The sequence below is a fragment of the Dendropsophus ebraccatus genome, unplaced genomic scaffold, assembly GCF_027789765.1.
Source record: "Dendropsophus ebraccatus isolate aDenEbr1 unplaced genomic scaffold, aDenEbr1.pat pat_scaffold_924_ctg1, whole genome shotgun sequence".
NCBI lineage: Eukaryota > Metazoa > Chordata > Amphibia > Anura > Hylidae > Dendropsophus > Dendropsophus ebraccatus.
In genome coordinates this window covers 21207-44234 of record NW_027210524.1, presented here as the reverse complement: position 1 = coordinate 44234, position 23028 = coordinate 21207, and the positions used below count along the sequence as shown (strand labels likewise).

Below are 23028 nucleotides of genomic sequence, written 5' to 3'. Positions count from 1 at the left end.
GAAACAAGCCGGCTGCACCTGAAACTACTGTTTTGCAAGAAACATCCCTCGAGTGTGTTGTGCGCAGGTGGACCGACCCCGAAAAATTAGCCCGAGTGTGGCTACGAAAAGTTTGTTTGTCCAAGACTTGCTGGCCTCTGTTGCCATGGCAACCAACTGGCAGAGTTGTTTACAACTTGGCTGCCGGGCCAGTGCTGGTGATGTCATCGCGGGACGTGATGTCATCAAGGCTTTGCTGCTATACACAGCTGCCAGCACAACAAGCAGCTCAGTTGCAGCCGGTCAAGCGACCGAGCAGGTAGGTGGAAAGGTAGGTGCAGTTTATTAAACCGTTTCCTTTGGATTTGATTTCCTGGTGGCCGGCCGATGTATCCTGCTGATGCTGCCTGCCTACGGCTCCAGCTGGGAGAATTCACCCTCCATGTTCTTTGATAGATAGATTAGATACATTAGATAGAATAGATAGGATAGATAGGATAGATTAGATAGATAGATAGATAGATAGATAGATAGATAGATAGATAGATAGATAGGTAGGTAGGTAGGTAGGTAGGTACTAATAATAAGCTAGCCAGCTAGGCAGCCAGCCACAGAGACAGCCAGCCAGCTACAGAGACAGCCAGCCAAAGAGCTAGCTGCATGTCATGTATGCCAGACAGAGACGGAGACAGAGACAGAGACGTGTATGTCTGCCATCCATCAGGTGGAAGCAGACGCAGTGTGATTGGGGGGTGGAGCTATTCAGATTTGAGAGCAGAAAGGAAGACAGAGGCAGTGCTAGGCAATAGGAGATGCAGTGTGAAAGCACGTCCGGTCCGCCATCTGAGAGGGTGGAGCGCATAATAGGGTATGTATGTCTGGCTTCGCCTTAACAAGAAGGACGTGGTGTCCGAGAAGGGGAGTTTTCGGGAAACCGTTGTGGCCATCGCTTCTCGGCCTTTTGGCTAAGATCAAGTGTAGTATCTGTTCTTATCAGTTTAATATCTGATACGTCCCCTATCTGGGGACCATATATTAAATGGATTTTTAGAACAGGGAGATGGAAAAAGAGCTTGCTCTGTCCTCTCCAGGCATTGACCTGGTATTGCAGTGCCTCCAGGTTCAGTGCACCCCCTAATGAGTTTGCAAAAAACAGAGCAAAAGAATGAAGAAGGAAACAAGCCGGCTGCACCTGAAACTACTGTTTTGCAAGAAACATCCCTCGAGTGTGTTGTGCGCAGGTGGACCGACCCCGAAAAATTAGCCCGAGTGTGGCTACGAAAAGTTTGTTTGTCCAAGACTTGCTGGCCTCTGTTGCCATGGCAACCAACTGGCAGAGTTGTTTACAACTTGGCTGCCGGGCCAGTGCTGGTGATGTCATCGCGGGACGTGATGTCATCAAGGCTTTGCTGCTATACACAGCTGCCAGCACAACAAGCAGCTCAGTTGCAGCCGGTCAAGCGACCGAGCAGGTAGGTGGAAAGGTAGGTGCAGTTTATTAAACCGTTTCCTTTGGATTTGATTTCCTGGTGGCCGGCCGATGTATCCTGCTGATGCTGCCTGCCTACGGCTCCAGCTGGGAGAATTCACCCTCCATGTTCTTTGATAGATAGATTAGATACATTAGATAGAATAGATAGGATAGATAGGATAGATTAGATAGATAGATAGATAGATAGATAGATAGATAGATAGATAGATAGGTAGGTAGGTAGGTAGGTAGGTAGGTACTAATAATAAGCTAGCCAGCTAGGCAGCCAGCCACAGAGACAGCCAGCCAGCTACAGAGACAGCCAGCCAAAGAGCTAGCTGCATGTCATGTATGCCAGACAGAGACGGAGACAGAGACAGAGACGTGTATGTCTGCCATCCATCAGGTGGAAGCAGACGCAGTGTGATTGGGGGGTGGAGCTATTCAGATTTGAGAGCAGAAAGGAAGACAGAGGCAGTGCTAGGCAATAGGAGATGCAGTGTGAAAGCACGTCCGGTCCGCCATCTGAGAGGGTGGAGCGCATAATAGGGTATGTATGTCTGGCTTCGCCTTAACAAGAAGGACGTGGTGTCCGAGAAGGGGAGTTTTCGGGAAACCGTTGTGGCCATCGCTTCTCGGCCTTTTGGCTAAGATCAAGTGTAGTATCTGTTCTTATCAGTTTAATATCTGATACGTCCCCTATCTGGGGACCATATATTAAATGGATTTTTAGAACAGGGAGATGGAAAAAGAGCTTGCTCTGTCCTCTCCAGGCATTGACCTGGTATTGCAGTGCCTCCAGGTTCAGTGCACCCCCTAATGAGTTTGCAAAAAACAGAGCAAAAGAATGAAGAAGGAAACAAGCCGGCTGCACCTGAAACTACTGTTTTGCAAGAAACATCCCTCGAGTGTGTTGTGCGCAGGTGGACCGACCCCGAAAAATTAGCCCGAGTGTGGCTACGAAAAGTTTGTTTGTCCAAGACTTGCTGGCCTCTGTTGCCATGGCAACCAACTGGCAGAGTTGTTTACAACTTGGCTGCCGGGCCAGTGCTGGTGATGTCATCGCGGGACGTGATGTCATCAAGGCTTTGCTGCTATACACAGCTGCCAGCACAACAAGCAGCTCAGTTGCAGCCGGTCAAGCGACCGAGCAGGTAGGTGGAAAGGTAGGTGCAGTTTATTAAACCGTTTCCTTTGGATTTGATTTCCTGGTGGCCGGCCGATGTATCCTGCTGATGCTGCCTGCCTACGGCTCCAGCTGGGAGAATTCACCCTCCATGTTCTTTGATAGATAGATTAGATACATTAGATAGAATAGATAGGATAGATAGGATAGATTAGATAGATAGATAGATAGATAGATAGATAGATAGATAGATAGATAGATAGGTAGGTAGGTAGGTAGGTAGGTAGGTACTAATAATAAGCTAGCCAGCTAGGCAGCCAGCCACAGAGACAGCCAGCCAGCTACAGAGACAGCCAGCCAAAGAGCTAGCTGCATGTCATGTATGCCAGACAGAGACGGAGACAGAGACAGAGACGTGTATGTCTGCCATCCATCAGGTGGAAGCAGACGCAGTGTGATTGGGGGGTGGAGCTATTCAGATTTGAGAGCAGAAAGGAAGACAGAGGCAGTGCTAGGCAATAGGAGATGCAGTGTGAAAGCACGTCCGGTCCGCCATCTGAGAGGGTGGAGCGCATAATAGGGTATGTATGTCTGGCTTCGCCTTAACAAGAAGGACGTGGTGTCCGAGAAGGGGAGTTTTCGGGAAACCGTTGTGGCCATCGCTTCTCGGCCTTTTGGCTAAGATCAAGTGTAGTATCTGTTCTTATCAGTTTAATATCTGATACGTCCCCTATCTGGGGACCATATATTAAATGGATTTTTAGAACAGGGAGATGGAAAAAGAGCTTGCTCTGTCCTCTCCAGGCATTGACCTGGTATTGCAGTGCCTCCAGGTTCAGTGCACCCCCTAATGAGTTTGCAAAAAACAGAGCAAAAGAATGAAGAAGGAAACAAGCCGGCTGCACCTGAAACTACTGTTTTGCAAGAAACATCCCTCGAGTGTGTTGTGCGCAGGTGGACCGACCCCGAAAAATTAGCCCGAGTGTGGCTACGAAAAGTTTGTTTGTCCAAGACTTGCTGGCCTCTGTTGCCATGGCAACCAACTGGCAGAGTTGTTTACAACTTGGCTGCCGGGCCAGTGCTGGTGATGTCATCGCGGGACGTGATGTCATCAAGGCTTTGCTGCTATACACAGCTGCCAGCACAACAAGCAGCTCAGTTGCAGCCGGTCAAGCGACCGAGCAGGTAGGTGGAAAGGTAGGTGCAGTTTATTAAACCGTTTCCTTTGGATTTGATTTCCTGGTGGCCGGCCGATGTATCCTGCTGATGCTGCCTGCCTACGGCTCCAGCTGGGAGAATTCACCCTCCATGTTCTTTGATAGATAGATTAGATACATTAGATAGAATAGATAGGATAGATAGGATAGATTAGATAGATAGATAGATAGATAGATAGATAGATAGATAGATAGGTAGGTAGGTAGGTAGGTAGGTAGGTACTAATAATAAGCTAGCCAGCTAGGCAGCCAGCCACAGAGACAGCCAGCCAGCTACAGAGACAGCCAGCCAAAGAGCTAGCTGCATGTCATGTATGCCAGACAGAGACGGAGACAGAGACAGAGACGTGTATGTCTGCCATCCATCAGGTGGAAGCAGACGCAGTGTGATTGGGGGGTGGAGCTATTCAGATTTGAGAGCAGAAAGGAAGACAGAGGCAGTGCTAGGCAATAGGAGATGCAGTGTGAAAGCACGTCCGGTCCGCCATCTGAGAGGGTGGAGCGCATAATAGGGTATGTATGTCTGGCTTCGCCTTAACAAGAAGGACGTGGTGTCCGAGAAGGGGAGTTTTCGGGAAACCGTTGTGGCCATCGCTTCTCGGCCTTTTGGCTAAGATCAAGTGTAGTATCTGTTCTTATCAGTTTAATATCTGATACGTCCCCTATCTGGGGACCATATATTAAATGGATTTTTAGAACAGGGAGATGGAAAAAGAGCTTGCTCTGTCCTCTCCAGGCATTGACCTGGTATTGCAGTGCCTCCAGGTTCAGTGCACCCCCTAATGAGTTTGCAAAAAACAGAGCAAAAGAATGAAGAAGGAAACAAGCCGGCTGCACCTGAAACTACTGTTTTGCAAGAAACATCCCTCGAGTGTGTTGTGCGCAGGTGGACCGACCCCGAAAAATTAGCCCGAGTGTGGCTACGAAAAGTTTGTTTGTCCAAGACTTGCTGGCCTCTGTTGCCATGGCAACCAACTGGCAGAGTTGTTTACAACTTGGCTGCCGGGCCAGTGCTGGTGATGTCATCGCGGGACGTGATGTCATCAAGGCTTTGCTGCTATACACAGCTGCCAGCACAACAAGCAGCTCAGTTGCAGCCGGTCAAGCGACCGAGCAGGTAGGTGGAAAGGTAGGTGCAGTTTATTAAACCGTTTCCTTTGGATTTGATTTCCTGGTGGCCGGCCGATGTATCCTGCTGATGCTGCCTGCCTACGGCTCCAGCTGGGAGAATTCACCCTCCATGTTCTTTGATAGATAGATTAGATACATTAGATAGAATAGATAGGATAGATAGGATAGATTAGATAGATAGATAGATAGATAGATAGATAGATAGATAGATAGATAGGTAGGTAGGTAGGTAGGTAGGTACTAATAATAAGCTAGCCAGCTAGGCAGCCAGCCACAGAGACAGCCAGCCAGCTACAGAGACAGCCAGCCAAAGAGCTAGCTGCATGTCATGTATGCCAGACAGAGACGGAGACAGAGACAGAGACGTGTATGTCTGCCATCCATCAGGTGGAAGCAGACGCAGTGTGATTGGGGGGTGGAGCTATTCAGATTTGAGAGCAGAAAGGAAGACAGAGGCAGTGCTAGGCAATAGGAGATGCAGTGTGAAAGCACGTCCGGTCCGCCATCTGAGAGGGTGGAGCGCATAATAGGGTATGTATGTCTGGCTTCGCCTTAACAAGAAGGACGTGGTGTCCGAGAAGGGGAGTTTTCGGGAAACCGTTGTGGCCATCGCTTCTCGGCCTTTTGGCTAAGATCAAGTGTAGTATCTGTTCTTATCAGTTTAATATCTGATACGTCCCCTATCTGGGGACCATATATTAAATGGATTTTTAGAACAGGGAGATGGAAAAAAGAGCTTGCTCTGTCCTCTCCAGGCATTGACCTGGTATTGCAGTGCCTCCAGGTTCAGTGCACCCCCCTAATGAGTTTGCAAAAAACAGAGCAAAAGAATGAAGAAGGAAACAAGCCGGCTGCACCTGAAACTACTGTTTTGCAAGAACATCCCTCGAGTGTGTTGTGCGCAGGTGGACCGACCCCGAAAAATTAGCCCGAGTGTGGCTACGAAAAGTTTGTTTGTCCAAGACTTGCTGGCCTCTGTTGCCATGGCAACCAACTGGCAGAGTTGTTTACAACTTGGCTGCCGGGCCAGTGCTGGTGATGTCATCGCGGGACGTGATGTCATCAAGGCTTTGCTGCTATACACAGCTGCCAGCACAACAAGCAGCTCAGTTGCAGCCGGTCAAGCGACCGAGCAGGTAGGTGGAAAGGTAGGTGCAGTTTATTAAACCGTTTCCTTTGGATTTGATTTCCTGGTGGCCGGCCGATGTATCCTGCTGATGCTGCCTGCCTACGGCTCCAGCTGGGAGAATTCACCCTCCATGTTCTTTGATAGATAGATTAGATACATTAGATAGATAGATAGGATAGATAGGATAGATTAGATAGATAGATAGATAGATAGATAGATAGATAGATAGATAGATAGGTAGGTAGGTAGGTAGGTAGGTAGGTACTAATAATAAGCTAGCCAGCTAGGCAGCCAGCCACAGAGACAGCCAGCCAGCTACAGAGACAGCCAGCCAAAGAGCTAGCTGCATGTCATGTATGCCAGACAGAGACGGAGACAGAGACAGAGACGTGTATGTCTGCCATCCATCAGGTGGAAGCAGACGCAGTGTGATTGGGGGGTGGAGCTATTCAGATTTGAGAGCAGAAAGGAAGACAGAGGCAGTGCTAGGCAATAGGAGATGCAGTGTGAAAGCACGTCCGGTCCGCCATCTGAGAGGTGGAGCGCATAATAGGGTATGTATGTCTGGCTTCGCCTTAACAAGAAGGACGTGGTGTTCCGAGAAGGGGAGTTTTCGGGAAACCGTTGTGGCCATCGCTTCTCGGCCTTTTGGCTAAGATCAAGTGTAGTATCTGTTCTTATCAGTTTAATATCTGATACGTCCCCTATCTGGGGACCATATATTAAATGGATTTTTAGAACAGGGAGATGGAAAAAGAGCTTGCTCTGTCCTCTCCAGCATTGACCTGGTATTGCAGTGCCTCCAGGTTCAGTGCACCCCCTAATGAGTTTGCAAAAAACAGAGCAAAAGAATGAAGAAGGAAACAAGCCGGCTGCACCTGAAACTACTGTTTTGCAAGAAACATCCCTCGAGTGTGTTGTGCGCAGGTGGACCGACCCCGAAAAATTAGCCCGAGTGTGGCTACGAAAAGTTTGTTTGTCCAAGACTTGCTGGCCTCTGTTGCCATGGCAACCAACTGGCAGAGTTGTTTACAACTTGGCTGCCGGGCCAGTGCTGGTGATGTCATCGCGGGACGTGATGTCATCAAGGCTTTGCTGCTATACACAGCTGCCAGCACAACAAGCAGCTCAGTTGCAGCCGGTCAAGCGACCGAGCAGGTAGGTGGAAAGGTAGTGCAGTTTATTAAAACCGTTTCCTTTGGATTTGATTTCCTGGTGGCCGGCCGATGTATCCTGCTGATGCTGCCTGCCTACGGCTCCAGCTGGGAGAATTCACCCTCCATGTTCTTTGATAGATAGATTAGATACATTAGATAGAATAGATAGGATAGATAGGATAGATTAGATAGATAGATAGATAGATAGATAGATAGATAGATAGATAGGTAGGTAGGTAGGTAGGTAGGTAGGTACTAATAATAAGCTAGCCAGCTAGGCAGCCAGCCACAGAGACAGCCAGCCAGCTACAGAGACAGCCAGCCAAAGAGCTAGCTGCATGTCATGTATGCCAGACAGAGACGGAGACAGAGACAGAGACGTGTATGTCTGCCATTCCATCAGGTGGAAGCAGACGCAGTGTGATTGGGGGGTGGAGCTATTCAGATTTGAGAGCAGAAAGGAAGACAGAGGCAGTGCTAGGCAATAGGAGATGCAGTGTGAAAGCACGTCCGGTCCGCCATCTGAGAGGGTGGAGCGCATAATAGGGTATGTATGTCTGGCTTCGCCTTAACAAGAAGGACGTGGTGTCCGAGAAGGGGAGTTTTCGGGAAACCGTTGTGGCCATCGCTTCTCGGCCTTTTGGCTAAGATCAAGTGTAGTATCTGTTCTTATCAGTTTAATATCTGATACGTCCCCTATCTGGGGACCATATATTAAATGGATTTTTAGAACAGGGAGATGGAAAAAGAGCTTGCTCTGTCCTCTCCAGGCATTGACCTGGTATTGCAGTGCCTCCAGGTTCAGTGCACCCCCTAATGAGTTTGCAAAAAACAGAGCAAAAGAATGAAGAAGGAAACAAGCCGGCTGCACCTGAAACTACTGTTTTGCAAGAAACATCCCTCGAGTGTGTTGTGCGCAGGTGGACCGACCCGAAAAATTAGCCCGAGTGTGGCTACGAAAAGTTTGTTTGTCCAAGACTTGCTGGCCTCTGTTGCCATGGCAACCAACTGGCAGAGTTGTTTACAACTTGGCTGCCGGGCCAGTGCTGGTGATGTCATCGCGGGACGTGATGTCATCAAGGCTTTGCTGCTATACACAGCTGCCAGCACAACAAGCAGCTCAGTTGCAGCCGGTCAAGCGACCGAGCAGGTAGGTGGAAAGGTAGGTGCAGTTTATTAAACCGTTTCCTTTGGATTTGATTTCAATGGTGGCCGGCCGATGTATCCTGCTGATGCTGCCTGCCTACGGCTCCAGCTGGGAGAATTCACCCTCCATGTTCTTTGATAGATAGATTAGATACATTAGATAGAATAGATAGGATAGATAGGATAGATTAGATAGATAGATAGATAGATAGATAGATAGATAGATAGATAGATAGATAGATAGGTAGGTAGGTAGGTAGGTAGGTACTAATAATAAGCTAGCCAGCTAGGCAGCCAGCCACAGAGACAGCCAGCCAGCTACAGAGACAGCCAGCCAAAGAGCTAGCTGCATGTCATGTATGCCAGACAGAGACGGAGACAGAGACAGAGACGTGTATGTCTGCCATCCATCAGGTGGAAGCAGACGCAGTGTGATTGGGGGGTGGAAGCTATTCAGATTTGAGAGCAGAAAGGAAGACAGAGGCAGTGCTAGGCAATAGGAGATGCAGTGTGAAAGCACGTCCGGTCCGCCATCTGAGAGGGTGGAGCGCATAATAGGGTATGTATGTCTGGCTTCGCCTTAACAAGAAGGACGTGGTGTCCGAGAAGGGGAGTTTTCGGGAAACCGTTGTGGCCATCGCTTCTCGGCCTTTGGCTAAGATCAAGTGTAGTATCTGTTCTTATCAGTTTAATATCTGATACGTCCCCCTATCTGGGGACCATATATTAAATGGATTTTTAGAACAGGGAGATGGAAAAAGAGCTTGCTCTGTCCTCTCCAGGCATTGACCTGGTATTGCAGTGCCTCCAGGTTCAGTGCACCCCCTAATGAGTTTGCAAAAAACAGAGCAAAAGAATGAAGAAGGAAACAAGCCGGCTGCACCTGAAACTACTGTTTTGCAAGAAACATCCCTCGAGTGTGTTGTGCGCAGGTGGACCGACCCCGAAAAATTAGCCCGAGTGTGGCTACGAAAAGTTTGTTTGTCCAAGACTTGCTGGCCTCTGTTGCCATGGCAACCAACTGGCAGAGTTGTTTACAACTGGCTGCCGGGCCAGTGCTGGTGATGTCATCGCGGGACGTGATGTCATCAAGGCTTTGCTGCTATACACAGCTGCCAGCACAACAAGCGCTCAGTTGCAGCCGGTCAAGCGATCCGAGCAGGTAGGTGGAAAGGTAGGTGCAGTTTATTAAACCGTTTCCTTTGGATTTGATTTCCTGGTGGCCGGCCGATGTATCCTGCTGATGCTGCCTGCCTACGGCTCCAGCTGGGAGAATTCACCCTCCATGTTCTTTGATAGATAGATTAGATACATTAGATAGAATAGATAGGATAGATAGGATAGATTAGATAGATAGATAGATAGATAGATAGATAGATAGAATAGATAGATAGATAGGTAGGTAGGTAGGTAGGTAGGTACTAATAATAAGCTAGCCAGCTAGGCAGCCAGCCACAGAGACAGCCAGCCAGCTACAGAGACAGCCAGCCAAAGAGCTAGCTGCATGTCATGTATGCCAGACAGAGACGGAGACAGAGACAGAGACGTGTATGTTCTGCCATCCATCAGGTGGAAGCAGACGCAGTGTGATTGGGGGGTGAGAGCTATTCAGATTTGAGAGCAGAAAGGAAGACAGAGGCAGTGCTAGGCAATAGGAGATGCAGTGTGAAAGCACGTCCGGTCCGCCATCTGAGAGGGTGGAGCGCATAATAGGGTATGTATGTCTGGCTTCGCCTTAACAAGAAGGACGTGGTGTCCGAGAAGGGAGTTTTCGGGAAACCGTTGTGGCCATCGCTTCTCGGCCCTTTTGGCTAAGATCAAGTGTAGTATCTTGTCTTACTGAACTGCCTTGACTTGACGGCTCAGGTCCTGGGGTACCCCCTGCACTCGGCCTTTGGGCATCGGCGATTTAATTCGTCTTAAGCTCACTGCAGCTATTGGGTGTAGGGCTATTCCCCAGGAACGAGAGTGAACCTTCCTCTCGGCCTGCTGCACGATTGTCCTGTGCCCGACGGTTTGACCGGAGAACCACTTCGATCCCGCCTGCCGACGAACGATCGACGAAGACGCCCCGGAACCCCCGAGAACGACGACGCTGAACCCCGAAGAAGCCGACGACGAGGATTTGCATCTCTCCGCCCCCTTCGACGAGGATCTGCATAGCTCCGCCCACCAGGAAAGAGCTCGACCGGGAGAAGCGATGGCCTCTTCAGCAGCGGAGATGAAGAAGACCCAGCAGAAGGAAGCGAGGAAGAGCCAGGAGGCCGGGTCGTGGATGCCTCTTCCTCTGCCGCCCCAGCTCAGCCGACGACCAGCAAGGCTGCGGATCCAGGCGTCCCTACACTGCGGCCCTGGATGCGCACTACGGTGGCCATGCGACTGAAGAAGGTGGATGGTAGAGAGCCGGACATGTCTGAGGATGTGTTCGCTAAGAAGATGGTCCTGGACCAGGGTTTCTCCAAGGCTGAAACCCTCAGCATTTCTTCTTCACTGGGATCTTCTATGTGACATTTGCCTCCTTCAACACCTGCAGGAGGTACTGGGAGGCGGGTAAAGGCAGCGAGGCCCGAATCCCCTTTCTCTCGCTTTGTAAGCAACTGCTTAATCCAAAGGGAGGAGAGGCGGGTGACGGTTTCAATCCTTAACCCGTACATCCCAGGCAAGGACATCGCCACATTCCTTGCAAGGTACTGCACAGTGGTCAAGGAACCCCTCCAAGATCCTGAGCAGCCTTGGATTCTGGACTGGCAAGTGGTCGGTGGTCGTGAGGCTCAACAGGGGATGAGTCATCGGACGACGGTTTTCCAGCACTGCCTCAGGCTTTCTCTTTGGGTGACGCTCCAGGCTTCATCTATTACCCGGATATTGCCGCAGATCTGCAGGAGATGCAGCAAGAAGGGTCATCAGGCGAAGGACTGCAGCGAAGATTCCTGTAGAGTCTGCCGAGTGCCGGGGCATGGGACCAAGGACTGTCCGAAGGCAAAAAACCTGCAACCTCTGCGGCCATGCGGACCACAGCTACAGGGCCTGCCCCCAGAGGGAAAAGAGAACGTGGGCATCCGTGGTTGCCAAAGCTCCGACCGGCCAGCAGCCGGCCGTAGCCCAAGCAGCGCAGAAGCCCAAGGAGAAGGAAGAAGAAGAAGAGGGTAAGAGGACGACGGCCCCTAACCCTCCCCCCACCCCCGCCCTCCCTACCCCTTCTCCCTACCCCTTCCCCCTCCCCTCCTTCCCCCCCTCCCCCCCCTCTCCCTCCCCGCCCACCCCCACTGAGGAATCCCTCCCTATCCCATTGCCTCAGTGGGTCCCCTGTCCCCCGCCCCTACCCCCACCCTCCCACCCCACTCCCCCAACCCAGCAGCACTAACCTTTCCTCCCGCTGCTGTGGTTCTCTCCTGGAGGATTTTCCCCCTCTTGTCCCCACAGTGGTTCCCGACAGGAAGAGGAAAGTGAGGGACAGCCCATCGGCTGAGACCTCCAAGAAAAAGATCATCGAGGTCTGCGAAGATGACCTCCCGGAGGAAAGCGACATGGATCAGGTGGTGGAGAATCTGGTCGACGAACCGGAGGCTTTCGACTTCGAGGACGTCCCAGAGAATGCACACCTGAAAGAGGCGCTGGAGGAGTGCATACGGGAATGGGTCGGGCCGGCGGGCCCCGAAGAAGAGGATCCGCCCGACCGGAGTGGTATCGTATGAGTCTGTGACTAACCCTTTTCTTTTCTCCCCATGGCTAATCTTTCCATCTTTAGCTTAAATGTGCGGAGTATGAGAGATAGGTCTAGATTCCAGACAGTTCTTTTCGTTTTTAAATGCTCAGTTGTGCGATGTGTATATGTTGCAGGAATGTGCTCTGTCCTCTTCTAGGTCCTACAACCATCTGGCCAGGCAGTGGTCCCACGGTCCCTCCTACTGGTCCGGCGGGGGCGACTGTAAGTCCGCAGGGGTCGCCATCCTGATCAGGGGAGGCAACTTTACACTTGATTCTGTTCAGGAGCTTGTCTGTGGCAGATTGCTAATTGCAGACGGCTCTTGGGCGGGGGAGCCCGTAAGGCTCATCAATGTGTATGCCTCTCCTGAGAAGGGTGCGCGTCTGGAACTATTCCAGGCCCTGCGGGCCCAGCTCGCAACCTCCAGGGCTGTAGTGTTGGGTGGGGACTTCAACTGCCCCATTGAAGCGGACGGACGCAGTTCTGGGACATCTGTCAAGTTGGATGTCACATCCAAACTGCTCATCGAGATGGTGACTGAAGCATCCTTGCAGGACGTTGTTGGGTCCATTGGGAACGGCTCTGTTAATTATACATGGAGCCGCCCCGATGGCTCGCTCCGTTCTCGGATTGACTTTGTGTTTGCCTCTCGAGCAGTCAGGCAGACTAGGCACTCTATGGTTCCCTGCTTCTTCTCTGACCACAGGGCCATTCTGTTTTCAAGGGGTTCTGGGCCATGGTTTCCCATCTGGCCCAGGCTCTTGGAAGCTGAATTGTGCTCTACTGGCTCAGGAGGAGGTTCTGGAGGAGCTTAGAGAGGCCTACATCGTATGGCGCAACGATAAATGTATGTTTGAGCGTGTTAGTGATTGGTGGGAATTTGTTAAGGTTCAATTTCGCAGTTTCTTTTCAGGCCAAGAGTCGTCAACAGGCCGTGCGGAAGAAAGAGGGACTTCAGGAGGGCTGCAGCTGCGAGCTGCGGTCACTGCAAGGACCTTCTCCGGTGCGGCTGGGACGTGAAGGAGGAGCTTGAGGAGACCAAAAAGAGCTTGCAAAGGCACTTTTGAGGAGGAATCCAAGCGAATCGTCTTCCGTTCCAAGGTGGAGAACCTGGAGAAGGGTGAGAAATGTAACTCGTTCTTTTTCAGGAAACTCCACGCCGGCCACACGCCCCTGACTGAGCTGCGGGATGAGACCGGAAGTTTGCGGAAGGGCAAAGAGGACGTGATGGGGGTTGTCACCAGCTTCTACCGCAGCCTCTACGCCCCGAAGACCACCGACTCCGAAGTGGCCGACGAGTTTCCTGTCAGGTATCACTAACGTTGTTGATCCCGCAGGTGCGTCGGCCATGGACGCCCCCTTGACGGTGGGGGAGCTGCTCTCTGCCGCTAAATCCTTTAGGCCTGGCAGGACCCCGGGCAGTGATGGTCTCCCAGCGGAGCTCTATGTAGCGCTGGGGGATCTCATTTGCCCGGACCTGTTGGAGCTGTACGAGGAGATGGTGGTGGAGGGCAGGAATGCCTCCGTCGTTGAGGGAGGGTACGATCACGATCCTGTATAAGCGGAAGGGGGAGAGATGTGACTTGAAAAATTGGCGTCCCATCTCTCTCTTGAACGTGGACTACAAGATCCTCGCCAAGGTGCTGGCCAACCGGCTGAAGAAGGTCATCGGTCAGGTCGTCCATCTGGACCAGACCTGTGGCATTCCCGGCCGCAGGATCGCAGACAGCCTCGCCCTAGTGAGGGACACGGTCCATTACATCCAAAGCCGCCGTGCACACGCGGCCCTGGTCAGCCTTGATCAGGAGAAGGCTTTCGACCGGGTCTCTCACGAGTTCATGGGCAGGGCACTGCGTAGGTTAGGACTTGGTGATATGTTTTGTCGTTTTGTTAACGTGATGTATTTTGATATTTTCAGCAGGGTTACTGGTGAACGGCTGGGAAGACTGACCCCTTTCCGGTTCTTTCTGGGTCAGACAAGGCTGCCCTCTCTCACCTCTCCTTTTTGTTTGTGTTATAGAATCCTTCGCGGAGGCTATACGGCAGAACGGAGAGATCAGAGGGATCACCGTACCCGGACCCGATCGACACGAGGTCAAGTGCTCGCTGTACATGGACGACGTGACCGTCTTCTGCGCTGACCAGCGTTCGGTGACCGCACTCGTCCAGACCTGCGAGGAAGTTCGGAAAGGCTTCAGGGGCAAAGGTCAACTGCGGGAAGTCGGAGGGCTATGCTCTTCGGGGAGTGCACCTGGCTTCCTCCGCCCCCTTCCCGTTTACCATCAAACCGGACTTCATCAAGATCCTTGGAGTCTGGTTCGGAAAGGAAGGCGCGGCCCTCAAGTCCTGGGAAGAGCGATTGGCTAAGGTCAATACGAAGATCGGGCTGTGGAGCCTCAGACACCTCACCATTGAGGGCAAAGCATTGGTCCTGAGGAACGAAGTTCTGCCTGTGCTTCAGTACACCGCACAGGCCTGGCCCCCCCATGTCACCGTCTGCAGGGCCATCACCAGGGACCGTGTTTTGTTTCATCTGGGGCTCCAAAATGGACAGAGTGAAGCGCTCCGTGATGTACAAGGAACCCCGCAAGGGCGGAAAAGGTGTTCCGGATATCCCTACCTTGCTGCGGGCAGCCTTCGTATGTGACTGTGTGCGGAGACTCTGCAACAGAAAAATGGCTCTGCGGGCAGGTCCATGTCTCGCCTGTTCCTCCTCCCCCTCTGGAGGGGTCTGAGCTGGGACAAGTGGGACAGCTCCATCCCTTACAACTGGCACACTCCCTGGTTCTACGGGGGCGTCGTCAAGTTTGTGAGGGAAACACCAACTGGAGGGACTCAAGCCCGACTTGTGGAAGCCAAAAACTGTCCACAAGCTCATCAGAGCACAGGACCCTATGGAGCTCGTTCCAGGGCTCACTGCGGCCACCGCAGAGACTGTATGGACTAATGTGGCTTCGGCGAAGTTGACCAACGGGCACAAGGACTTGTCTTGGATGGCCATTCAGGGGGACTGCCCTTGAGGTCATTCATGCATGCCCGCAACCTGTGCAAAACGCGGGTACTGCCCCCGGTGCCCCTTCGTGGAGGAAACATCTTTGCACCTCTTTGGCAGTGTCCGTTTGCTCAGGGCCTGTTGGACGCCCTGGAATTTGAACTCAGTGACTGCGTGCCCAGGAACAGGCTAACGCACTGCGCGGTGCTGTACGGCCTGTTCCCTGGGAATTTCGGCGATGAGGCAACCCGGGAGGGCCTGGCGCCTTATGAACTGTTTTTAAGGACGCTATATGGCTTGCCAGGAACCGCCTCATTCTGAAGAAGGAGAGGATGTCCTTTCTGGACTGCCGCAGGCTGGTCCACAGCCTGCTCAGAGACTATTCCATCATGGACAGATCGGACCAGGAAGAAGAGGATTGATACCCCTCTCCTTTCCCCCTCTCCCCTTGTGTTGTGTTCGTCTTTCAATAAAGCTTCGGGCCTGTGATTTCCCCTCCCTACCCCCCTCTTTTCCCACCCCCCCTTACCCCATCACTTGTCTGTATTGCTTTATTGTTTGTTGTTTTTAGGATTGCTAAGGTATGCTGGAATGTTAGTGTAGCGGGTGGTATGATGTATAGCGTAGGGAGCCTGTGCTGTATGTTGTACCATGGTGCTGAGTATGTAGTGTCTTATTTATTGAACTGTGCTGCGTCACAGTTTATGTATGCCTGACGACGACTGATTGTAATAAAGATATTTTTCAATCAAAAAAAAATCTGTTCTTATCAGTTTAATATCTGATACGTCCCCTATCTGGGGACCATATATTAAATGGATTTTTAGAACAGGGAGATGGAAAAGAGCTTGCTCTGTCCTCTCCAGGCATTGACCTGGTATTGCAGTGCCTCCAGGTTCAGTGCACCCCCTAATGAGTTTGCAAAAAACAGAGCAAAAGAATGAAGAAGGAAACAGCCGGCTGCACCTGAAACTACTGTTTTGCAAGAAACATCCCTCGAGTGTGTTGTGCGCAGGTGGACCGACCCCGAAAAATTAGCCCGAGTGTGGCTACGAAAAGTTTGTTTGTCCAAGACTTGCTGGCCTCTGTTGCCATGGCAACCAACTGGCAGAGTTGTTTACAACTTGGCTGCCGGGCCAGTGCTGGTGATGTCATCGCGGGACGTGATGTCATCAAGGCTTTTGCTGCTATACACAGCTGCCAGCACAACAAGCAGCTCAGTTGCAGCCGGTCAAGCGACCGAGCAGGTAGGTGGAAAGGTAGGTGCAGTTTATTAAACCGTTTCCTTTGGATTTGATTTCTGGTGGCCGGCCGATGTATCCTGCTGATGCTTGCCTGCCTACGGCTCCAGCTGGGAGAATTCACCCTCCATGTTCTTTGATAGATAGATTAGATACATTAGATAGAATAGATAGGATAGATAGGATAGATTAGATAGATAGATAGATAGATAGATAGATAGATAGATAGATAGATAGATAGGTAGGTAGGTAGGTAGGTAGGTAGGTACTAATAATAAGCTAGCCAGCTAGGCAGCCAGCCACAGAGACAGCCAGCCAGCTACAGAGACAGCCAGCCAAAGAGCTAGCTGCATGTCATGTATGCCAGACAGAGACGGAGACAGAGACAGAGACGTGTATGTCTGCCATCCATCAGGTTGGAAGCAGACGCAGTGTGATTGGGGGGTGGAGCTATTCAGATTTGAGAGCAGAAAGGAAGACAGAGGCCAGTGCTAGGCAATAGGAGATGCAGTGTGGAAAGCACGTCCGCGTCCGGCCATCTGAGAGGGTGGAGCGCATAAATAGGGTATGTATGTTCTGGCTTCGCCTTAACAAGAAGGACGTGGTGTCCGAGAAGGGGAGTTTTCGGGAAAACCGTTGTGGCCAATCGCTTCTCGGCCTTTGGCTAAGATCAAGTGTAGTATCCTGTTCTTATCAGTTTAATATCTGATACGTCCCCTATCTGGGGGACCATATATTAAATGGATTTTAGAACAGGGAGATGGAAAAGAGCTGTTGCTCTGTCCTCTCCAGGCATTGACCTGGTATTGCAGTGCCTCCAGGTTCAGTGCACCCCCTAATGAGTTTGCAAAAAACAGAGCAAAGAATGAAGAAGGAAACAAGCGGCTGCACCTGAAAACTACTGTTTTTGCAAGAAACATCCCTCGAGTGTGTTGTGCGCAGGTGGACCGACCCCGAAAAATTAGCCCGAGTGTGGCTACGAAAAGTTTGTTTGTCCAAGACTTGCTGGCCTCTGTTGCCATGGCAACCAACTGGCAGAGTTGTTTACAACTTGGCTGCCGGGCCAGTGCTGGTGATGTCATCGCGGGACGTGATGTCATCAAGGCTTTGCTGCTATACACAGCTGCCAGCACAACAAGCAGCTCAGTTGCAGCCGGTCAAGCGACCGAGCAGGTAGGTGGAAAGGTAGGTGCAGTTTATTAAACCGTTTCCTTTGGATTTGATTTCCTGGTGGCCGGCCGATGTATCCTGCTGATGCTGCCTGCCTACGGCTCCAGCTGGGAGAATTCACCCTCCATGTTCTTTGATAGATAGATTAGATACATTAGATAGAATAGATAGGATAGATAGGATAGATTAGATAGATAGATAGATAGATAGATAGATAGATAGATAGATAGATAGATAGGTAGGTAGGTAGGTAGGTAGGTAGGTACTAATAATAAGCTAGCCAGCTAGGCAGCCAGCCACAGAGACAGCAGCCAGCTACAGAGACAGCCAGCCAAAGAGCTAGCTGCATGTCATGTATGCCAGACAGAGACGGAGACAGAGACAGAGACGTGTATGTCTGCCATCCATCAGGTGGAAGCAGCCGCAGTGTGATTGGGGGGTGGAGCTATTCAGATTTGGAGAGCAGAAAGGAAGACAGAGGCAGTGCTAGGCAATAGGAGATGCAGTGTGAAAGCACGTCCGGTCCGCCATCTGAGAGGGTGGAGCGCATAATAGGGTATGTATGTCTGGCTTCGCCTTAACAAGAAGGACGTGGTGTCCGAGAAGGGGAGTTTTCGGGAAAACCGTTGTGGCCATCGCTTCTCGGCCTTTTGGCTAAGATCAAGTGTAGTATCTGTTCTTATCAGTTTAATATCTGATACGTCCCCTATCTGGGGACCATATATTAAATGGATTTTTAGAACAGGGAGATGGAAAAAGAGCTTGCTCTGTCCTCTCCAGGCATTGACCTGGTATTGCAGTGCCTCCAGGTTCAGTGCACCCCCTAATGAGTTTGCAAAAAACAGAGCAAAAGAATGAAGAAGGAAACAAGCCGGCTGCACCTGAAACTACTGTTTTGCAAGAAACATCCCTCGAGTGTGTTGTGCGCAGGTGGACCGACCCCGAAAAATTAGCCCGAGTGTGGCTACGAAAAGTTTGTTTGTCCAAGACTTGCTGGCCTCTGTTGCCATGGCAACCAACTGGCAGAGTTGTTTACAACTTGGCTGCCGGGCCAGTGCTGGTGATGTCATCGCGGGACGTGATGTCATCAAGGCTTTGCTGCTATACACAGCTGCCAGCACAACAAGCAGCTCAGTTGCAGCCGGTCAAGCGACCGAGCAGGTAGGTGGAAAGGTAGGTGCAGTTTATTAAACCGTTTCCTTTGGATTTGATTTCCTGGTGGCCGGCCGATGTATCCTGCTGATGCTGCCTGCCTACGGCTCCAGCTGGGAGAATTCACCCTCCATGTTCTTTGATAGATAGATTAGATACATTAGATAGAATAGATAGGATAGATAGGATAGATTAGATAGATAGATAGATAGATAGATAGATAGATAGATAGATAGATAGGTAGGTAGGTAGGTAGGTAGGTAGGTACTAATAATAAGCTAGCCAGCTAGGCAGCCAGCCACAGAGACAGCCAGCCAGCTACAGAGACAGCCAGCCAAAGAGCTAGCTGCATGTCATGTATGCCAGACAGAGACGGAGACAGAGACAGAGACGTGTATGTCTGCCATCCATCAGGTGGAAGCAGACGCAGTGTGATTGGGGGGTGGAGCTATTCAGATTTGAGAGCAGAAAGGAAGACAGAGGCAGTGCTAGGCAATAGGAGATGCAGTGTGAAAGCACGTCCGGTCCGCCATCTGAGAGGGTGGAGCGCATAATAGGGTATGTATGTCTGGCTTCGCCTTAACAAGAAGGACGTGGTGTCCGAGAAGGGGAGTTTTCGGGAAACCGTTGTGGCCATCGCTTCTCGGCCTTTTGGCTAAGATCAAGTGTAGTATCTGTTCTTATCAGTTTAATATCTGATACGTCCCCTATCTGGGGACCATATATTAAATGGATTTTTAGAACAGGGAGATGGAAAAAGAGCTTGCTCTGTCCTCTCCAGGCATTGACCTGGTATTGCAGTGCCTCCAGGTTCAGTGCACCCCCTAATGAGTTTGCAAAAAACAGAGCAAAAGAATGAAGAAGGAAACAAGCCGGCTGCACCTGAAACTACTGTTTTGCAAGAAACATCCCTCGAGTGTGTTGTGCGCAGGTGGACCGACCCCGAAAAATTAGCCCGAGTGTGGCTACGAAAAGTTTGTTTGTCCAAGACTTGCTGGCCTCTGTTGCCATGGCAACCAACTGGCAGAGTTGTTTACAACTTGGCTGCCGGGCCAGTGCTGGTGATGTCATCGCGGGACGTGATGTCATCAAGGCTTTGCTGCTATACACAGCTGCCAGCACAACAAGCAGCTCAGTTGCAGCCGGTCAAGCGGTCCGAGCAGGTAGGTGGAAGGTAGGGTGCAGTTTATTAAACCGTTTCCTTTGGATTTGATTTTCCTGGTGGCCGGCCGATGTATCCTGCTGATGCTGCCTGCCTACGGCTCCAGCTGGGAGAATTCACCCTCCATGTTCTTTGATAGATAGATTAGATACATTAGATAGAATAGATAGGATAGATAGGATAGATTAGATAGATAGATAGATAGATAGATAGATAGATAGATAGATAGATAGATAGATAGATAGGTAGGTAGGTAGGTAGGTAGGTACTAATAATAAGCTAGCCAGCTAGGCAGCCAGCACAGAGACAGCCAGCCAGCTACAGAGACAGCCAGCCAAAGAGCTAGCTGCATGTCATGTATGCCAGACAGAGACGGAGACAGATGACAGAGACGTGTATGTCTGCCATCCATCAGGTGGAAGCAGACGCAGTGTGATTGGGGGGTGGAGCTATTCAGATTTGAGAGCAGAAAGGAAGACAGAGGCAGTGCTAGGCAATAGGAGATGCAGTGTGAAAGCACGTCCGGTCCGCCAATCTGAGAGGGTGGAGCGCATAATAGGGTATGTATGTCTGGCTTCGCCTTAACAAGAAGGACGTGGTGTCCGAGAAGGGGAGTTTTCGGGAAACCGTTGTGGCCATCGCTTCTCGGCCTTTTGGCTAAGATCAAGTGTAGTATCTGGTTCTTATCAGTTTAATATCTGATACGTCCCCTATCTGGGGACCATATATTAAATGGATTTTTAGAACAGGGAGATGGAAAAAGAGCTTGCTCTGTCCTCTCCAGGCATTGACCTGGTATTGCAGTGCCTCCAGGTTCAGTGCACCCCCTAATGAGTTTGCAAAAAACAGAGCAAAGAATGAAGAAGGAAACAAGCCGGCTGCACCTGAAACTACTGTTTTGCAAGAAACATCCCTCGAGTGTGTTGTGCGCAGGTGGACCGACCCCGAAAAATTAGCCCGAGTGTGGCTACGAAAAGTTTGTTTGTCCAAGACTTGCTGGCCTCTGTTGCCATGGCAACAGAGGCAGAGTTGTTTACAACTTGGCTGCCGGGCCAGTGCTGGTGATGTCATCGCGGGACGTGATGTCATCAAGGCTTTGCTGCTATACACAGCTGCCAGCACAACAAGCAGCTCAGTTGCAGCCGGTCAAGCGACCGAGCAGGTAGGTGGAAAGGTAGGTGCAAGTTTATTAAACCGTTTCCTTTGGATTTGATTCCTGGTGGCCGGCCGATGTATCCTGCTGATGCTGCCTGCCTACGGCTCCAGCTGGGAGAATTCACCCTCCATGTTCTTTGATAGATAGATTAGATACATTAGATAGAATAGATAGGATAGATAGGATAGATTAGATAGATAGATAGATAGATAGATAGATAGATAGATAGATAGATAGATAGGATAGGTAGGTAGGTAGGTAGGTACTAATAATAAGCTAGCCAGCTAGGCAGCCAGCCACAGAGACAGCCAGCCAGCTACAGAGACAGCCAGCCAAAGAGCTAGCTGCATGTCATGTATGCCAGACAGAGACGGAGACAGAGACAGAGACGTGTATGTCTGCCATCCATCAGGTGGAAGCAGACGCAGTGTGATTGGGGGTGGAGCTATTCAGATTTGAGAGCAGAAAGGAAGACAGAGGCAGTGCTAGGCAATAGGAGATGCAGTGTGAAAGCACGTCCGGTCCGCCATCTGAGAGGGTGGAGCGCATAATAGGGTATGTATGTCTGGCTTCGCCTTAACAAGAAGGACGTGGTGTCCGAGAAGGGGAGTTTTCGGGAAACCGTTGTGGCCATCGCTTCTCGGCCTTTTGGCTAAGATCAAGTGTAGTATCTGTTCTTATCAGTTTAATATCTGATACGTCCCCTATCTGGGGACCATATATTAAATGGATTTTTAGAACAGGGAGATGGAAAAAGAGCTTGCTCTGTCCTCTCCAGGCATTGACCTGGTATTGCAGTGCCTCCAGGTTCAGTGCACCCCCTAATGAGTTTGCAAAAAACAGAGCAAAAGAATGAAGAAGGAAACAAGCCGGCTGCACCTGAAACTACTGTTTTGCAAGAAACATCCCTCGAGTGTGTTGTGCGCAGGTGGACCGACCCCGAAAAATTAGCCCGAGTGTGGCTACGAAAAGTTTGTTTGTCCAAGACTTGCTGGCCTCTGTTGCCATGGCAACCAACTGGCAGAGTTGTTTACAACTTGGCTGCCGGGCCAGTGCTGGTGATGTCATCGCGGGACGTGATGTCATCAAGGCTTTGCTGCTATACACAGCTGCCAGCACAACAAGCAGCTCAGTTGCAGCCGGTCAAGCGACCGAGCAGGTAGGTGGAAAGGTAGGTGCAGTTTATTAAACCGTTTCCTTTGGATTTGATTTCCTGGTGGCCGGCCGATGTATCCTGCTGATGCTGCCTGCCTACGGCTCCAGCTGGGAGAATTCACCCTCCATGTTCTTTGATAGATAGATTAGATACATTAGATAGAATAGATAGGATAGATAGGATAGATTAGATAGATAGATAGATAGATAGATAGATAGATAGATAGATAGATAGATAGATAGATAGGTAGGTAGGTAGGTAGGTAGGTACTAATAATAAGCTAGCCAGCTAGGCAGCCAGCCACAGAGACAGCCAGCCAGCTACAGAGACAGCCAGCCAAAGAGCTAGCTGCATGTCATGTATGCCAGACAGAGACGGAGACAGAGACAGAGACGTGTATGTCTGCCATCCATCAGGTGGAAGCAGACGCAGTGTGATTGGGGGGTGGAGCTATTCAGATTTGAGAGCAGAAAGGAAGACAGAGGCAGTGCTAGGCAATAGGAGATGCAGTGTGAAAGCACGTCCGGTCCGCCATCTGAGAGGGTGGAGCGCATAATAGGGTATGTATGTCTGGCTTCGCCTTAACAAGAAGGACGTGGTGTCCGAGAAGGGGAGTTTTCGGGAAACCGTTGTGGCCATCGCTTCTCGGCCTTTTGGCTAAGATCAAGTGTAGTATCTGTTCTTATCAGTTTAATATCTGATACGTCCCCTATCTGGGGACCATATATTAAATGGATTTTTAGAACAGGGAGATGGAAAAAGAGCTTGCTCTGTCCTCTCCAGGCATTGACCTGGTATTGCAGTGCCTCCAGGTTCAGTGCACCCCCTAATGAGTTTGCAAAAAACAGAGCAAAAGAATGAAGAAGGAAACAAGCCGGCTGCACCTGAAACTACTGTTTTGCAAGAAACATCCCTCGAGTGTGTTGTGCGCAGGTGG

The 23028-nt window shown here is 50.6% G+C and overlaps 14 non-coding genes and 3 pseudogenes across 14 annotated transcripts; all 17 read left to right on the top strand.

Moving 5' to 3' along the window:
- The first annotated feature begins 924 nt into the window (after positions 1-924).
- LOC138781094 (U2 spliceosomal RNA) lies at positions 925-1115 on the top strand. The gene has a single exon (XR_011361406.1). It is a non-coding gene; the product is annotated as a U2 spliceosomal RNA (small nuclear RNA).
- A 962-nt stretch (positions 1116-2077) lies between these two features.
- On the top strand, positions 2078-2268 carry LOC138781093 (U2 spliceosomal RNA). The gene has a single exon (XR_011361404.1). It is a non-coding gene; the product is annotated as a U2 spliceosomal RNA (small nuclear RNA).
- A 966-nt stretch (positions 2269-3234) lies between these two features.
- LOC138781092 (U2 spliceosomal RNA) lies at positions 3235-3425 on the top strand. The gene has a single exon (XR_011361403.1). It is a non-coding gene; the product is annotated as a U2 spliceosomal RNA (small nuclear RNA).
- A 958-nt stretch (positions 3426-4383) lies between these two features.
- On the top strand, positions 4384-4574 carry LOC138781091 (U2 spliceosomal RNA). The gene has a single exon (XR_011361402.1). It is a non-coding gene; the product is annotated as a U2 spliceosomal RNA (small nuclear RNA).
- A 958-nt stretch (positions 4575-5532) lies between these two features.
- Positions 5533-5724, top strand: LOC138781118 (U2 spliceosomal RNA). The gene has a single exon (XR_011361430.1). It is a non-coding gene; the product is annotated as a U2 spliceosomal RNA (small nuclear RNA).
- Positions 5725-6685: 961 nt separating this feature from the next.
- LOC138781119 (U2 spliceosomal RNA) lies at positions 6686-6875 on the top strand. The gene has a single exon (XR_011361431.1). It is a non-coding gene; the product is annotated as a U2 spliceosomal RNA (small nuclear RNA).
- Positions 6876-7834: 959 nt separating this feature from the next.
- On the top strand, positions 7835-8025 carry LOC138781088 (U2 spliceosomal RNA). Its single transcript, XR_011361400.1, has one exon. It is a non-coding gene; the product is annotated as a U2 spliceosomal RNA (small nuclear RNA).
- A 967-nt stretch (positions 8026-8992) lies between these two features.
- LOC138781124 (U2 spliceosomal RNA) lies at positions 8993-9183 on the top strand. The gene has a single exon (XR_011361435.1). It is a non-coding gene; the product is annotated as a U2 spliceosomal RNA (small nuclear RNA).
- A 963-nt stretch (positions 9184-10146) lies between these two features.
- On the top strand, positions 10147-10290 carry LOC138781130 (U2 spliceosomal RNA; annotated as a pseudogene).
- Positions 10291-10647: 357 nt separating this feature from the next.
- On the top strand, positions 10648-13095 carry LOC138781076 (uncharacterized; annotated as a pseudogene).
- Positions 13096-15791: 2696 nt separating this feature from the next.
- LOC138781128 (U2 spliceosomal RNA) lies at positions 15792-15965 on the top strand (annotated as a pseudogene).
- Positions 15966-16940: 975 nt separating this feature from the next.
- LOC138781125 (U2 spliceosomal RNA) lies at positions 16941-17132 on the top strand. The gene has a single exon (XR_011361436.1). It is a non-coding gene; the product is annotated as a U2 spliceosomal RNA (small nuclear RNA).
- Positions 17133-18099: 967 nt separating this feature from the next.
- Positions 18100-18290, top strand: LOC138781087 (U2 spliceosomal RNA). The gene has a single exon (XR_011361399.1). It is a non-coding gene; the product is annotated as a U2 spliceosomal RNA (small nuclear RNA).
- A 962-nt stretch (positions 18291-19252) lies between these two features.
- On the top strand, positions 19253-19443 carry LOC138781086 (U2 spliceosomal RNA). Its single transcript, XR_011361398.1, has one exon. It is a non-coding gene; the product is annotated as a U2 spliceosomal RNA (small nuclear RNA).
- A 973-nt stretch (positions 19444-20416) lies between these two features.
- On the top strand, positions 20417-20608 carry LOC138781123 (U2 spliceosomal RNA). The gene has a single exon (XR_011361434.1). It is a non-coding gene; the product is annotated as a U2 spliceosomal RNA (small nuclear RNA).
- Positions 20609-21567: 959 nt separating this feature from the next.
- LOC138781085 (U2 spliceosomal RNA) lies at positions 21568-21758 on the top strand. Its single transcript, XR_011361397.1, has one exon. It is a non-coding gene; the product is annotated as a U2 spliceosomal RNA (small nuclear RNA).
- Positions 21759-22728: 970 nt separating this feature from the next.
- On the top strand, positions 22729-22919 carry LOC138781084 (U2 spliceosomal RNA). The gene has a single exon (XR_011361396.1). It is a non-coding gene; the product is annotated as a U2 spliceosomal RNA (small nuclear RNA).
- Positions 22920-23028: the final 109 nt, after the last annotated feature.